At 39.6% G+C, this 15,051-nt stretch overlaps 1 protein-coding gene across 1 annotated transcript in view; it reads left to right on the forward strand.

Moving 5' to 3' along the window:
• The window catches only part of PRUNE2 (prune homolog 2 (Drosophila)), a gene marked incomplete at its 5' end in the record, with an annotated part of 104,450 nt that overhangs the window by 64,529 nt on the left and 24,870 nt on the right, over positions 1–15,051 (forward strand). The gene's annotated exons all lie outside the window — the stretch shown is intronic.

Genomic DNA, 15,051 nt, shown 5'->3' on the forward strand with positions numbered 1-15,051 from the left:
CAATGTTCATCAGCGTTTAGGATAGGAAAATATATAATTAATGTATTTTACATTATTATATGTAATACCGTTATAATAATCATGGTAATATACATTATGCACTAGAAGCTCTATGTTATATATTAGCCTTTGCAAAGATGTTGCTTCCTGAAAATAGAAGAATCCCTGGGACATATTCAGAGCAGGGAACTTTCCAACAACATAGCTGTAAATTCATTAAAACATTTTATTTATTTTTAATTTTGTAATAATATATTTTAATGTCAGTGAATCTCACTGCTAACCTTTTTTATTGAAGGAAGTAACAACATATGCTGTTCATGCATGGGCATTAGTAACACCATTTCTTTCCCTCTACTTGATTTGGCCTATGAAGTCTTGACAGCCATCTTTTTTGTTATCAATTTTGAGGTGATACAGTATTTTCCATCACCATCTGGAGGTTGAAAATTAATTAAAACTAAAAACCCAGTTTTCCATTGCAGAGCCAGCTGTTAACCATAGCAGCAGCCAATATGGTGATGATCCCATTTTTGTAAAAACAGCATTAATATTTACATGCCAAATAGAAAGTACTTTATAAAAACCTTTTAAGAAGAAGAGAAGAACATTTTAGTGACTGAAAAACAATTTAAAAGAAATCTTACTTACTATTATTCACTCGTGGTCCTGCAATTTTACTTAAATTGTGAGATTCAGCTGGTAGAGCCAGTTTCTTAAAGCAAGAAGACCTGTACTATGTTAGTACGGTTTAGTGGTCACCCGAAAAACTTCCTTGTTGTTCAAAACCCTGTGGTTTTCTGAGCTAATTCACTATATAATTTATTCCAGTCAATGTCATCAATGGCATGAGATTTCAGCCTTTAAAGCATTAATGAGCTTTGAAACTTAACCCTGTTGGTGCAGACCTGACTTTGACATTGAGCCCTGGTGTGCTTAGCTGGTCCCAGCAGAGTGTCCTAAAATCTCAAAGATTTAGAAGTCATTCTGAGCATGGAGGATCAAGGCCATAGTTTTTGCTGTGTTACTAATTTCATAGCTTCATCATAATCGTGCTACTAATGGCTTCTGCTGTACATGAATATTTTATAGCTCTATTTCCTGGATACAGCTTCTAGGTGTCTGGACTTCTGATTTCAAATTAATTAAAAGATTGTCCAGTTGAAGAAGTTACACCCTCATTGTTGGAAACTTTATGTAGATGTAGCTGCCGGAAGCATTGAAAATCACACGTCCGCATCAGTGTCCTCTTTAGAAATGTATTTTCATACTGGTGATGATTTTTTCATTTTTGAAAATGCTTGTTGTTGGTCTGTTGTTCTTTAAAGTAGCAGCTGGGGACTGATTTCTCAGGAGATCTGCAGCAGATGATGATAACTTTCCCCGTAGGATTACTAAAACCGTGAAGAATGAGGTGGGAGCCACTGAATTTTTGTTTACACTGTGCTGTAGGTGTGTGTGGAGCTGTACTGACAGATGAAAATGGAGTTAGGCTTTTGTTTGATTTTGACCGTTTATGGCCTAGCAATTTGACGTGAAAGCACCTCCAGTCCTCACGTAACTCATCTTCAAGGAGGAGTTGTGCAGTGTGAAGGGAGAAACTAGCTGAAGGTCAATCCATCCTGGGGCCCCTTGCCTTGCTGTTTTATTCCCATAGGATTCCAAGGGAGTATCCCCCAAGGAAACTGCAAGGATTGAAAGTTATTTTGCATTTGGAAAGAAGCCTGGAGATTCTAGGGACCCTAACACCAACAGGCTTTTATAGAAGGAGATGGTGGGACTGCACTGCATGGGAAAAAATGTCCTTCCTTCTAGCACACCCCTAAGAAACACGGCCAAGAGCACTGGCCATGAGCATTGCCCCTTGGTGCTCGTGCAGTTTGTGTTCCCAGAGTTCACCCTGCCTTCTGAACTGGTGGTTGGTTTGTTGCTTTTTAAAATTTGCATATGCGTTCCCATAGCTGAGTTGCAGACCGAACGCTCTGTAAAGCATGTTTGAATATGCATGTGCTCTATAACCGTCGATGCAAACAGAAATGAGGGCTGGGGGGGGTTGAATTCGTAAGAACTTCGGGCAGGCGGTCTCTCATCACAAGCTTTCCTCGGGCTCTGAGATGAAGCAGCGGGGAGCGTCTCGCTGCTGCCAGCTGACTCGCCCTGTCAAAGTTCAGTGATGCTCCAACAAAGCTCCACAGGGAATGGGGGGGGGGAGAAGATTTTCACGTCCGAAGCACAGCTCTGCGCTCATTTAAGCGCCCCTTTAAGCAAAGCCCAGTAGCTGCTGGTTCGTACAGCCGGCTATCGGAAGGCAGGTGATCACCCTTATTTAGCAGTACCACTAGCCACGTGACAAGAAAATGGTGGAGGATCTGTATTCCTAGTAAACTGCTACAGAAGGAGGGATGCTGAAGTGCAGCGGTAAAGCACCTTCATCGTTTTCCCAGTAGAAAGGCCTCTTCAAGTCTTTAGAAGGTAAGCATCTCTTTACTCCGAGAGGCTGATGTGCAGAAGGTTTTCTGATTAACGGCTCTATTGTTGCAGTTACTTTAGACCGAAAAAGGGGAAATGTTTGTCAGCAGGATGCAAAGCACCCAGGACCTCATTACGGAAAACCGGGCAGCTGTATTTTAATTCTCTTGCAGCTCTTTATGAGAGCAGCTTACATCAGTTCAATGGGATTTCTTTTGTCTGAGCACAGGCACTGTATTTCTAATTAGGAAACAAAACTTCACTGCACAGTCACTGAGCATGTTGTATTATTTTCAGCTCGTTTGCCTAGCTCTGAGGGTACAGTGGGGAAAAGAGGAACAAATGTTGTGGGCATTGTCAGGGGATAACCTGCTTTTAAGACTGCATAATTACTGGCATTGTGATTTTTTGTCGTAGCTCTCATTGTAGACTACTTGGTGGTGGTACTGTTTTCATTTTTTCTGCTATCAACTGAAGCATATGATTTTTGAATTTTTTGCAATGTCCTCTTAAAATGTTGCAGTGAACAGAATAGGTAATCTTTGAAGGTTAACCAATCAAGGATGCACCAATAGCCTCTGTGGTAAGAGGACTGAAAAAATACCGCAAAAGTTGGTTTGTACAGGCAGTATTTATATTTGTATTTAAATTTAATTATAGGAGCTTGATTCGGCTCCATTCAGTTGCTTGCTTTTCGTCTGTGATGAAGGAATGAAAATGGTCTTCAGTTTTAAGTGCGGTAAGCAAACAAACGATGCTGATGTACAGAAGGCATTGAAAATGTACAGAATGGCTAAATATTAGCTACTTAGAACAATACTGAAAGGAAATGTATGCAGGCTTGGTAGGTGTATGTAGCTAGAATCGTTCTAAGTCAGTGAGGGGCAGGCAGAGATGTCATTTCTGGACTTGCCTTTACTATTCTTGGGAAGCAGAGCTCCAGCAACATGGTCAGGAGGCAGTGAGGCAGCTGTGGGGATCGCGGTGGGGAGCGACACACGCCAATCCTTACCCTGCCAAAACACTTTTCCCAGGGCTGCTGTGTTCCTCCCACTGCTCTCACCCATGCTCTCCGCTGCTATCTCTTGTGGGGCAGGGGAGTACTAGGGTCTAAAATAGCCTTTTTGTTCCTGTGTTTGATGAGTCTGGCTGTTACTTCACCCTGCATAAATTTGGGCAATATTACAGAAAATTTGTGTAGTTGGATACAAGTCTAAGCTTTCACAAAAGTTCATTACTTTAAAAACTTAGATCCTGCTACAAACAGTCTGTTGTGGTTTTGTGGCATCTCCATAGTATTCATCAGTAATAGGAGAGCAGTGTTATTTAACAGCTTGTAATATATTACAGCTACATTATATTGTAGAAAAAGGCAGAGGAAAAAGAAGTCAATCTTTAAGCCACAGTCTTTGTTCAGGCAAGAGATGCAGCCCTCAAACATACCAAGTAATAATGTATAGGTGAGAATACATTTTTGTCAGCAACTGTGAATATTGATAAAGCTATTTTTATCACTGTAGTGTCCTCAGGACTGGAGACACTTCCTATCAGCCCCTGTACAAATATCTAGAAAAATAAGGTGCTACTGCAACAACAAATGACACCGAGGCAGCGGGGAGGATGCAAGTGACAGTCCAGTTGCTTGACAGATTTCTTAGTTTACCTACTTGTTTTTCCTTTGGATATTGAAGGAAATAGTTTCTCTCTTACGGGATTTTATGAATTAACTCGTTCAGCTATTTCTAATTAGATCTTAACATAACCTGTAGATTGCAGTCTTCTATAGCCATCGCAGCTGTGAAAAATAGACAGCAGTGGATCAGACTTCCTTATTTCAGGCTACCACATGAAAGCTGACTGTGCCCTACAAGATCGAGATCGTTCTCCTTAGCAGAAAACACTGGCGGCAAACTCGAAAGAGCTGTCTGATGGGCAGCAGGCCGGCAGGATACACCTTTGCCCTTGTCAAAAACAGTAGAGCATACAGTTAACCTTGCCCTTCTATCTCCCAGGCTATAACGTATGAGGAGCACTGGGTGGGGGAAGGAGGAGCCCCATTTTCTCACCTCGTTCCTTTGCATTACTTCTTTAGTCTGGCATTTCCTGTCGCTCTGGCTCTTTCACAGCGTTTTTGCTATGTCTGACATTCTCCTCTGTTGCAGGCTTAGGCTGTTTTTTAATCTTCCTGCTGCTTCTGTGGCCCTTCCAACTCAGGTGCAGAGTTTTGCTTCTGAAGACGACTGGTGGCTTTCTGCATCTCCCGTCTCCCTTTGCAGCTTGCCTTTTTAGACCTGCCGGCTGCAGTGTCTGCAATCTTTCCTGCTCTGAACACCTCCTGCCAGTGCAAAGCAGGCGCCGGACTGCCTTGTTGGGTGCCAGCTTTACTGCTTCAGTCGAGCTTATGTGCCTTGATTAGGCATCTCCTCTGGCTCGTGGTTGGGCTTTTCTTATGTTTTTCTCAAGCTGCAAATCACTCGATGTGGATGGGAACTTTTCAGTTACCAATTTATGCCCATTAGGGTATTTCCATTTTAATCTGCTGGTTGAAATTCCCACTCCACATTCTGCATTGTCACTTGCATTCCCCTGCTTTACATGAGATGAGATGAGATGAGATGAGATGATACTATATTATACTGTATTATACTATACTATTATACTATATTATTCTTGTATTATGTCATGTCTTGTCATGTCATGTCATACATCTCTGACAAGTTTAATATCACTCTTTTTTTAGAGCCTTTTGTTTAGCTCCGCCATAAGCAAGATAGGGAAAAGGTAGCTGTTAGTTTTTTGTAATTTTGCTGCAGGGGGTAAGATATTCATCTAGGTTATAACAACATTGAATATCATAAGTTTTGAAATCATAGTTACATTAAAATGGAAAGATGGAAATTTGGGCTATACAGTGGCACAGAAGTGAGAAGAAAAAGGAAAATTAACAAATTCATAAGATTTAAGGTGTTAAAGGAATAGCAGTTGTCTGAGAGGGATAATGAATGAAGTCATAAATAGGACCAGAGAAGAAGCATTTATGAGGGGAGGGAAAGGTAGCAATCATACACTATAAAAAAAATGTTGCCATGTATCTTTTCCTGTCTGTCAGCTTATTATAAACTGTGCAAAGGCTGAACTTAAAATCAAAGGAGTGCTAGAAAAATCCTAATGCTTTAATGAACAGATCAATAAAAGTGCTACAAATCTATAGGTCTTGATGTTAAGTGAGTTGGTATGGTTAGCAGCTCTGAAAATCATCCCTAAACACATTTTATCACGTGAGCGAGACAGAATTCACTTGTTATAAGATGCGCTGTTACAGCATTTCATTCCAGCTAATGGTAATAAGTATCATCATCATTGTACATGGCAGCATTCATACATGGAGAGAAACAAATCTGTTAAGCAATGCAAAAAGTTGGCGGTATTACAGAATAGCCACTGAAGTTGAGAAATTAGCTCAGCTGCAAAACTAGTGGTTATTACTAATGGTTAAGAGCAGTCCGAAGCATTTTAGCATGTCTTCATTTGGAAGCAAAGGTGCTTAATACGGTGTAGACTGTAATAATAGTTGGAGGGGAGTTCTCACAGCTTCACTGGAGAATCTCAGTAGAGCGTAAAATGTAAAACTTCTAAAGATTTTCTGCTTCTGATCCTGCAACTTCTACCCCGTTAACTACTCTCAAAGCATTAACATACTTCCTGAAAGTGCAGATGGCTGCGCTGGGTATAAGGTGCATGCTGCTTTTTCAAGTGCTGTTTGTGTGCCAGTTGCATCATTTGGAGCTGCAGGTATTCTGATGAATGGTCTTGACAGCACAGTATGGCAGGAAAATGGTCACTGTGAGCCACACATGCTAGACGGAAAACTGGTTTTAAAGTGAGGAAAACTAAAACTGGGTTTTCTCAGGGAATAACTAATTGCTCAATGAAAGTGGAAGCTGGGAATCAGGTCCCAGATCTGTGATTAGGCCTCGCATTTTAAAAGATTTTTAGAAATACAATTTTCAAACAAAATTTATTTTCAAGTTACACTTAAGGATCTTTTACATCAAATTGATTTAACTCCTACTTTGTCTGCTGGCATTACCTTGTTACAGTGCATTTGTAGTGTTTGTTCAACAGTGGTTGCTGATTAACATAATCTAGATGTTATTTGTAGAATATTAACAACATTTATTACGAGGAGAGAGATCAGATAAGTTTAAACAGGCCTTCTAAATGCTAATACTGCTCTGAACCTACATAGCTCCTTGCCAGACCTTGTGATATTCCAGCATCGACGGAGGAGCACCCATCACACAGGCACCCATCACACAGGCTCCCCAACTTTGTGTTGTTAATTCTGGTAATTTTCCACTGGGTCAGTAAATATTAGGCAGCGTTGAGCCAGGCGTGTAACAGAGGAGAGCCCCTGCTCTGAGAGCAAGACCATATGGTGGTATGTGAATGCAATGCCAAAGCAGAGCAGTAGATGTTAAGTGGCATGTTATTTCTACCTTAGAATTTGTTACTCGCTGCCTGCTTTTGCACACAAAATTGAGTTAAAAGAATATTATTAAAATGGTAATTAACATTAAATTTTAAAAAATAAAATTATTAAAATACCATTATTAAAATGGTAATACTAGGAAATGCCTGTCAGGTTCTGCATTCCTCTGTGAGAGGCATAGTTGGAGACAGCGCTATTTCATGGGTACAGTCGGATAACACTGCCCTAAAGAATCGTCTCCTGTCCCTGTCCATACCACGGAGTTTTTATGTGGTGCTGGGCAGATAGCTAGGAGTCAGCATCTGCTTGAATTGCACATGTCCTCCTCCTCTGACCCCTGTCTGGTTTGTTCTTTTTCTGGCTGCCAAAGTGAGGTCACTGGGGTCTGACTATACGAGTCTTTTGCAGGGGCAGCTAGTCATGGAGATCAGTAGTGGCATGTAGGAGATGTTGCAAAATGATAAATATTGAGAAAAAAAGCCAAAGGTTATTAGACATCCCATATCAGGAACTCACAATTAATGGACATTCTCAAAGTTAATTTCTCTGTTTCACTTCTGTAACAGCGAATAATTCCTTATCTTCAACTCATAAAGCTGTTGTCCAAGGTATATTAAATAATGTTTGGAAATGCCCAATGCTGAGGTGATTAGCAGCTCTGAAAAGCTCCAGAAAGGAGTGATTGTCCTGTCTCTAGAGCAGTATTTGAATGGTCCGTGGTTAATAAACCTTGGGGATGCAGCAAGGACAAGATAAGGTATTAAATAGTTGTTCATTGGGTTGCACTGTCGTTCCTGTCGCATCCTATGACCTGCTGGTGACAAACATCTAGAAGAGACTTTGGGGACTCTGGGATCTGCTGCAGGCAGCATCAGCCTGGCTTGCATTCCTAAACCCAATTTCAACATGACATCTAGGTTTGGGACTTAAATCTAATTTCCCTCATTCTATCTTGAGATGTCTTTTTATTTCATGAGGCTGGAAGTCACAGATAATAGAAGAAGCCTGGAGCCCTGGATTCCTTCCATAAGCATTCCTCATCCGTGTGTATATGCATAAGGTTGCTGAAATAGCCTACTGAATCCCATGATCACTCATCTCTTTACGTAGATTTGTCCCTCCGTGGCTCCCTGCATCCCTACCCGGCTTTGCCTGCTTCTCCTGCACCCTGACACGGGGAGGGAGCTGGCAAGGAGTCAGGACAGGCAGCCTGTGGCTGCCCAGCAGCAGTCAAAGCAGAGACTTGTGCTTAGGAACAGCAGCTTTTATTTTTTAACGGTCTTGAACTGGTAAGAGCAGGCTGGAGAGCCTACTACTGTGCGTGGATACCTGGGAGGAACTGGGGCTTACAATATAGATTTTAAGAGGAACAAGGAACAAGATGGCTAGATAAACAGATACAAAACACTAAAGCTGATTGGAAGCTAGGACACTTTTTCATAAAGAACGGTTAAAAAATGTATTCAGTGGCCCAAAGCGAGAATTTTAACATATTTTCAATTAGCATACTGAAATGCAAACAATTTAAATCTTCTGGCTAGAATACAGGATTTTGCTACAGAAAGAATATTACCGCTCACAGACATGCCTAACTTTTTCATCCAACTTTGATGCTGAAAATGGAGTAAAAAATCAGCACATGGAAAACATCAAATAACAGTATAATCAGTAGAAGAAACTTTAAATTTAAAAAGTGAAGTGTGAGAACGAGGAAGTTATGCCTGTTACTAATTTTTAGCAATGGTTTATTCCATGGCTGTCAAGAAAGTAAGTGACGTGTTTCTGTAAAATGGGAATATCAGCATGTGTTTGTTTACTGTGCAGTCTACTCTGTTAACATTTGCACAGATGTTTGATTAATAAAGCTTTTGGCTCAAACAAAGCACCACAGATAATTTTTTTTGGTTTTTTGGTTTGCATCCAGAGATGGGAATAAAAGCCTTATGCTATGCATAAGTTCTGGTGCTTAGTCTATAGATTTTTCCTGAACTAATTTGTGATTAAAAGCGAACAAATAAACAGCAATAGAAACACAGTTGATTTAGTATACTAACATATGGTTGCTAAATGCAGCTCTCAGGAGGTTATAAAATTAATCCATTTTTACAAGTTATACAGTGTGATTATTTTACACAGCTGTGAGTAAAAGTAATAACTTTTTTTCTAGTCTCAGGTATCCTGGAGTGAATTCCTTCCAACAGGTTCATTTTCTTGGTATGTGGATGTAGTTGAAGCATAGTCTCTGACTGATACTGACTAAATCCTGCACAGTGTATGTCACTTTGATTTGTTGCATACTCTGCTACATTTTAGGGATCATTAATTCTTCTGAACCTAAAAAATTCACACTGCATTCTCCTTTATCTCTGAATAGGCAACTGTAGAAATTTTTGTTTATTGTCTGGAAGTTTCATAGCAAAGGACTAGTTTTAGGAAGTAATTTTGGAGGTTGTTTTTAGTGGGTGCATTTGCTAATGGGTTTCTTCTTCTCTTAGTGCACAATCCTGTTGTTTTTTGGGGGACTAATGTTCCTGGCTTCTTTCTCTGTTTCTTTCTGTGTATTTTCATCAAGTTTCTTCAGACTAAAGCCCATATTTTGTTGTGTTTTATTTTTCAACTTCATATACTAATGCTTTATTTCCTATAGCATCACCTTTTGGCTATCAACACAGTTGATATTGAAGTATGTCCAACAGTTTTCTGACTTTGCTTGTAGAACATTTCTACCCATCTTACATGAATGATAAGCATCAAAAAGCAAACACAGGCACATTAAATTAGGATTTGTTATTAGTCCATTAGCATTAAAGGTCTCTGAAATAACACATCTCAGTTATAACATAAATAACCATAAGAACCACCTCTATTTAAAACAATGGACAGAATGACTATATTCTGTCTTTTCTGAGCACGCCAAGAACGAGTAATGATTTCAGAAAGTAGATACTTGCTGTTATTTTCAAGCATACTATTGTAGCAAGGGTCTGCAAACTTCTCATCTCTAGCTTTTTCTGATCAGAAATGGGACAGCAATTACAAGCCACAAGCTTGGAGCACGCATATATAACATATGAAAGAAAGGGAAAGATGTTTTATTTGGATATAAATGCAAAACAACAAAACAGTTTCTGTCCTAGAAATGGAATAATGTGTAAAGTGTTTAATCGTGATAACAGAATGGATTTTTCTATTCTTTTATGTGAAGTGAGGTGAATGTTGGAGTAGGTACAGAGATGGATGAAAGCAAAACACCCCTTGTAAGTCAGCTATCTGGTGAGATACTTCGGCTTTAAATTTATATAAATATCTGTAGCACAGAATTGTAAACGGAAGAGGAATATAGCAACTAAGAAAACACTTTCTGTCAACTCCTCCTAGATGTAAGTTCCGATTTGTGGAGTGCTTAAAGATTTGCTCTAGGCTCCACTTCAGAGGCTTTTTATTGCTTCAGAAAGTGGACGAAGAAGAGCATTCTCGTTTTGTCCGAAAGAGGTCGGACATCCTCCAGGTGGAGCTATCAAAACGCTGTTGGAGCCATCAGTAGGTGGCCTCTGGCAGCAGAAGGGCCAGAGGTGGGCCTACACAGGGCGTACTTGTGTACTCTGGCCTTGGTCTGGCAAAACACTTAACCCTGCTCCATCATAAGGGTGCTTTCAGATGGAGCTGCGCTGCGGGTCGGTGGACGGGCGTTGCTGGATAAAGGCCATGCCAAGGGCTGTTTCATACCTTCCAAGGAAAATACCGTGCTGTCGTGTCCAATCCCTCAAGTTCTCGCTTCGCCTTTCCTGCTGTCGGTGCTTGCGCCAGGGCGGCGTTGCAGGCTGGGGTGGCGGGGCTTCGATGGAACAGTACGTCCTGCGGCCTGTGTTCCACAGAAGCGACAAGCAGGAGCTTAAGTTGCCCTTGTCTTTGTACCAAGAATTTCACAGGTCACGCATTCTTCCTCAAAACAGCTCAATTCTTCACTGCAAACCAGTGAGACAGCGGGCTGTAAGCAGGCTTTTTACTTCATCCAAGACCAGGGTGTACCTGTGTAATGTGTGGAATTTGAGAACGTGAAAAAAGCCAGATGTCTAGTCTCTGAATAGCCTTTTCATTGTATTTCATCTGCCCTCCTCCCATTTAGTTTCCAAAACAAGCGTGCATTAATGTGAGGTGATTTCATCCATGTAATTCCTTTTACTAATCATGCTTTGAAACTTTATTAAAGCCTTCAATGTCTCATGAAAATTTAAGTATAAAAGTATTTTTGTGTATGGAAGGAACAACATGGAAGAAACATGAATTGCTTATCTAGAAAAAGTGTTTGGCCATTGTGGGCTCCACTTCAGATTAAACGTTTGCGTTGGTGAGTACAGAAGCCTGGAAAATAAACACAATTTAAAGTCCAGCTGGGGAACAAGTTGTGGGTTGGAGTGGAGGAATTGGCTTTAGAAAAGCAACAGTCACTGCTGCATTAATATTGCTCTCTTGCAGGTTGGAGATGTTCATTCAGAGCAACCCGTTGGAGAGATTATTTGCTTTAGACTAGAGAAATTAACTTCTTGATATGTAATAGCTGCAGAGCAGCTTGGGAAACTGGTGATATATCACATATGACACAAGGGTGAGGCAGCACAGCCCATAGGGATTATGACATACTGCTGTGAATATTCAGAGCTGCTCTTTCCAAAATAGCAGAATGTTGCTGTACCTAGAAGAGTCAGGAAGGATAACATTTATTCTGAGAAATACTGATTTGAGAGGGCACTAAGAAATATATAAAGATTATTATTTATTGACCTGTGAGAATGTCTGAACCCAGAAAGAGCAAGGAAAGGATTTCAGCCTCCAGTCTCTTTCTCTTCTCTTTTCATCCGTCTCCGATCCACCTTTGAGAAACAGGGTTTTTTTAGCTACTTCTGAACAAGTATGTAGACCTGAACTATCAAAGCAAATATGCAGTAACTTGATTCCCAGTGCAGCTGATCCTTAAATGGCTGGTCTGTGTACACATAAAAGAAGTCATTTATGAAACAAAAAGCTTATTTTACTTTGACCTCTGTTGTGAGTGAAAGATCCTTTTTTTAATCAATCCAGTAAATCATACCTGATTAGAGTGGAGCTTTCTAAAGTAACTTAATTTACTTCTTCAACAAGGAGCATTCATTAAAAAGAAAAAAAAAAAAAAAGGTGTTTTCTTTTGCTAATACTTTTGGCCACATCATCCATGGCATTGGTTGCACCTGTATGGAAGGCAAGCAATTTTGTAAGCCAGAATCTTGGAAGTATTTGAAGTAGTCTGTAGGAAAGGAAGAGAAGGTAGTTGGTTAATTTAAGTTTCTGGAGTCCATCTTCCATTAACTAGGGTTTCTGCTGAGACCTGTCGAGAGCTTGCGCACAGCCAGAAATTACGCTGCAAGGTGTTGAGCTGCTGAGTGTAGCATGCTCTCGAATCCATCAGAAAATGGGGAGCTACGTCTGTAGAAAACAAACTTCATCTGCATCTTCCTCATTCTCACAATGATGGGGAGTCTAGAGCCATGTGTTGACGTACAAAGTCACAGAAGCCACGCTCTGTGGATGGCTTTCTAAACCCACCAGATTTGAAAGATACCTGTATTGCCTGTTAATTTATGACTGAACAAATATTAACTATGGCTTTTAAAAAATACTAATTTTAACTGAGCATAGAGTATGTATGTCTGGGAAGGAATCTTTAATCTGCTTGGGTAAAGCACAAGGAATCTGGAAAAATATTACTAACTCCAGAGTCAGACCCTCCGTTCTCCAAAAATCCTGCTGACTGTTTATTTGACGGTAAATGAGAACATGACACAATTAAAAAAAATGAAAATAATTTAAAAAAAAGAGGAAATCTAATCTCAGCTAAAAATTTTCTGAAAGGTGATACTATCTTTTATGTGATTGAAAATACAATGGATAGCCTTGTGTCAGCAATGCTTTTGGTAACTGAGCTTGAACTGATTTTTAACTGCCTGCCTTGTCCCAGATCTTTCAGGACCACAGACTCTTGCTTCCCAAGTCAAATATCCCAATATGAACGATATGGGTTATTGACATTAAAAACACTGTGCCATCAAAATAAAGTTAGAGATTCTCAGCCAAATACGATTTACTATATCTTGTGGATTTTGCTGTTTACTTGAAATCCTTAAATGAGGGGTATTTTTTGAGTATAATGCCTGTAGCAGTAGCTGTATTTCAGTAGAAATTCAAACAAAAGGATCTGAAACATACTTGTCTTTCAATTCCCTAGAAATGTATGGTTCTTGTAAACACAACTGTAATATAAAATTCTGGTTTAACTCAGCTATAGTGGTCCCACTGAAAGCAGAAAAACATTTGATATTTATATCGTGAAAGTGTAAGAGATTCTAGAGAAAGCAGCAATGCCAGCTCCGAGTACATATGCATTTTTTAAAAAAAGATGAAGACGCCACAGGGAGAAAAGCAGCCTTGAGGCAATCCTAGAAATGTAATGATTTAGGATAATTCTCTCCCAGGCACTGCAAAAATTTTAGTCAACTCTCAAAATTATGAATTAATTACTTGTGGGAAATTGCTTTTCTCAGATTATAATTGTCACTGTTTCTGTAGGGATAGAGTATATAAAACTCAGTCATGCTCTTGGACAGAGAAGATGATCTTCATTCTGCTCAAACATTTTTACAGGCTTCCTGCAGAGAGTATTGTCTCTTTTTAACACAGAAAGCCAGAAAATTCACTGTAGCTTACTCTGTACAGAACTTGAAAGAAAAGCATTTCCTTTCAAATAATTTCCTGCGGTGATTTCTGAAGCTTGTTCAGTAAGGAATTGTCAGTTAGTGTGATAAGGCTGTATGAGATTTTATAAATGAATGGTTTATGAAAACCCTGTTGTGTCCAGCCAAACTATACACCCTTGAGTACCCGTAAATTGTCATCTAAGCATTCCTGAGCTGCTTTAATCTGAGAATTTTTCATAGTTTTGTATTTGGAAATGTTAATAAAGCCCCAAGTGAATCTTCATCTGAATTTAAAATGGATTAAAAGCATTCATCCTCTTCTCAGACTGTTTCCACCACTATGGTTTCTTACCTTAACTGGCTATTACTTATAGCACTTCATTAGAATTCAGATTTGTCTCTGCTAAGTTCAGATTAATAAATTAGGCTTCATTACACATATTTTACTATGAATTGAACAGACACTTTTTTTACAGCCAAAGACTCTAATGACTTATTTACATTTTCTAAGTAAATTGTGATGCTATTCTGTGTATCAGTTTTTGTACAGTTTCTGAACACAGCTGCTGCAGAGCAGAAAAAAAGGAAATGGTACATTACAAACAATTTGTGCCATTCATTTTATTAATGAGCAGGATACTTTGATCAAATTTCTTTACTGTTCTATGGTGTATCCAAAGAGAAAGAATATTTCAAGCCTTATGTGACAGTAATTAAAGATATTCCAGAATTGGCGTGTTTTGTAGAAATCATCAAGCAGTTAATCTCTGTATTTGTGAAAGTTATACTCTGCAGTATGTGGGGATAAATCTAGGAAAATTAGCAAGATTAACGTGTGTCTGTTTTTATTGAGAGACAAGGCCTGGTCATGAGTTGAGCAGCACAAACATGTCCGACCCAAGGTTTATATTGCCTGTGTTCTGTATGGCCTGATAGGAAGAGTGGGAGTTCACTAGATTGCCTGTCTGTATTGGGAATTTGATGGTATGGGACTTGAGACAAAGATCTTTCACAACTTTAAGCACAGCGAAGCTTTTGGCTCATTTATAGGCAGGCCTACATGTATACACTTATATATAACCTGTATGAAATTAACAAGAAATCACAGAAACTATAGGCATACTCTGATGGCCAGAAGAGTCTTGCCTGCACAGAATAAAATAATGAGGGTAGTCCTCATGGGGAAAACGAGGGTAAGAAAAAACTGCAGGAGCACCAAGCCACCCCTCTTCAGACCCATTCAGCTGAATCATTCAGAACAGAGGCAGCTAATGCTGTGGCAGGGAAAATTACCTTCTCTGCTCTCATCACACCTCTGTTAATCAAAGTGTAAAAATTGTCTGTTCTTTAGCTTTTGTAGGG

The sequence above is a fragment of the Phaethon lepturus genome, unplaced genomic scaffold (genome assembly GCF_000687285.1).
Source record: "Phaethon lepturus isolate BGI_N335 unplaced genomic scaffold, ASM68728v1 scaffold11225, whole genome shotgun sequence".
Classification (NCBI taxonomy): Eukaryota; Metazoa; Chordata; class Aves; order Phaethontiformes; family Phaethontidae; genus Phaethon; species Phaethon lepturus.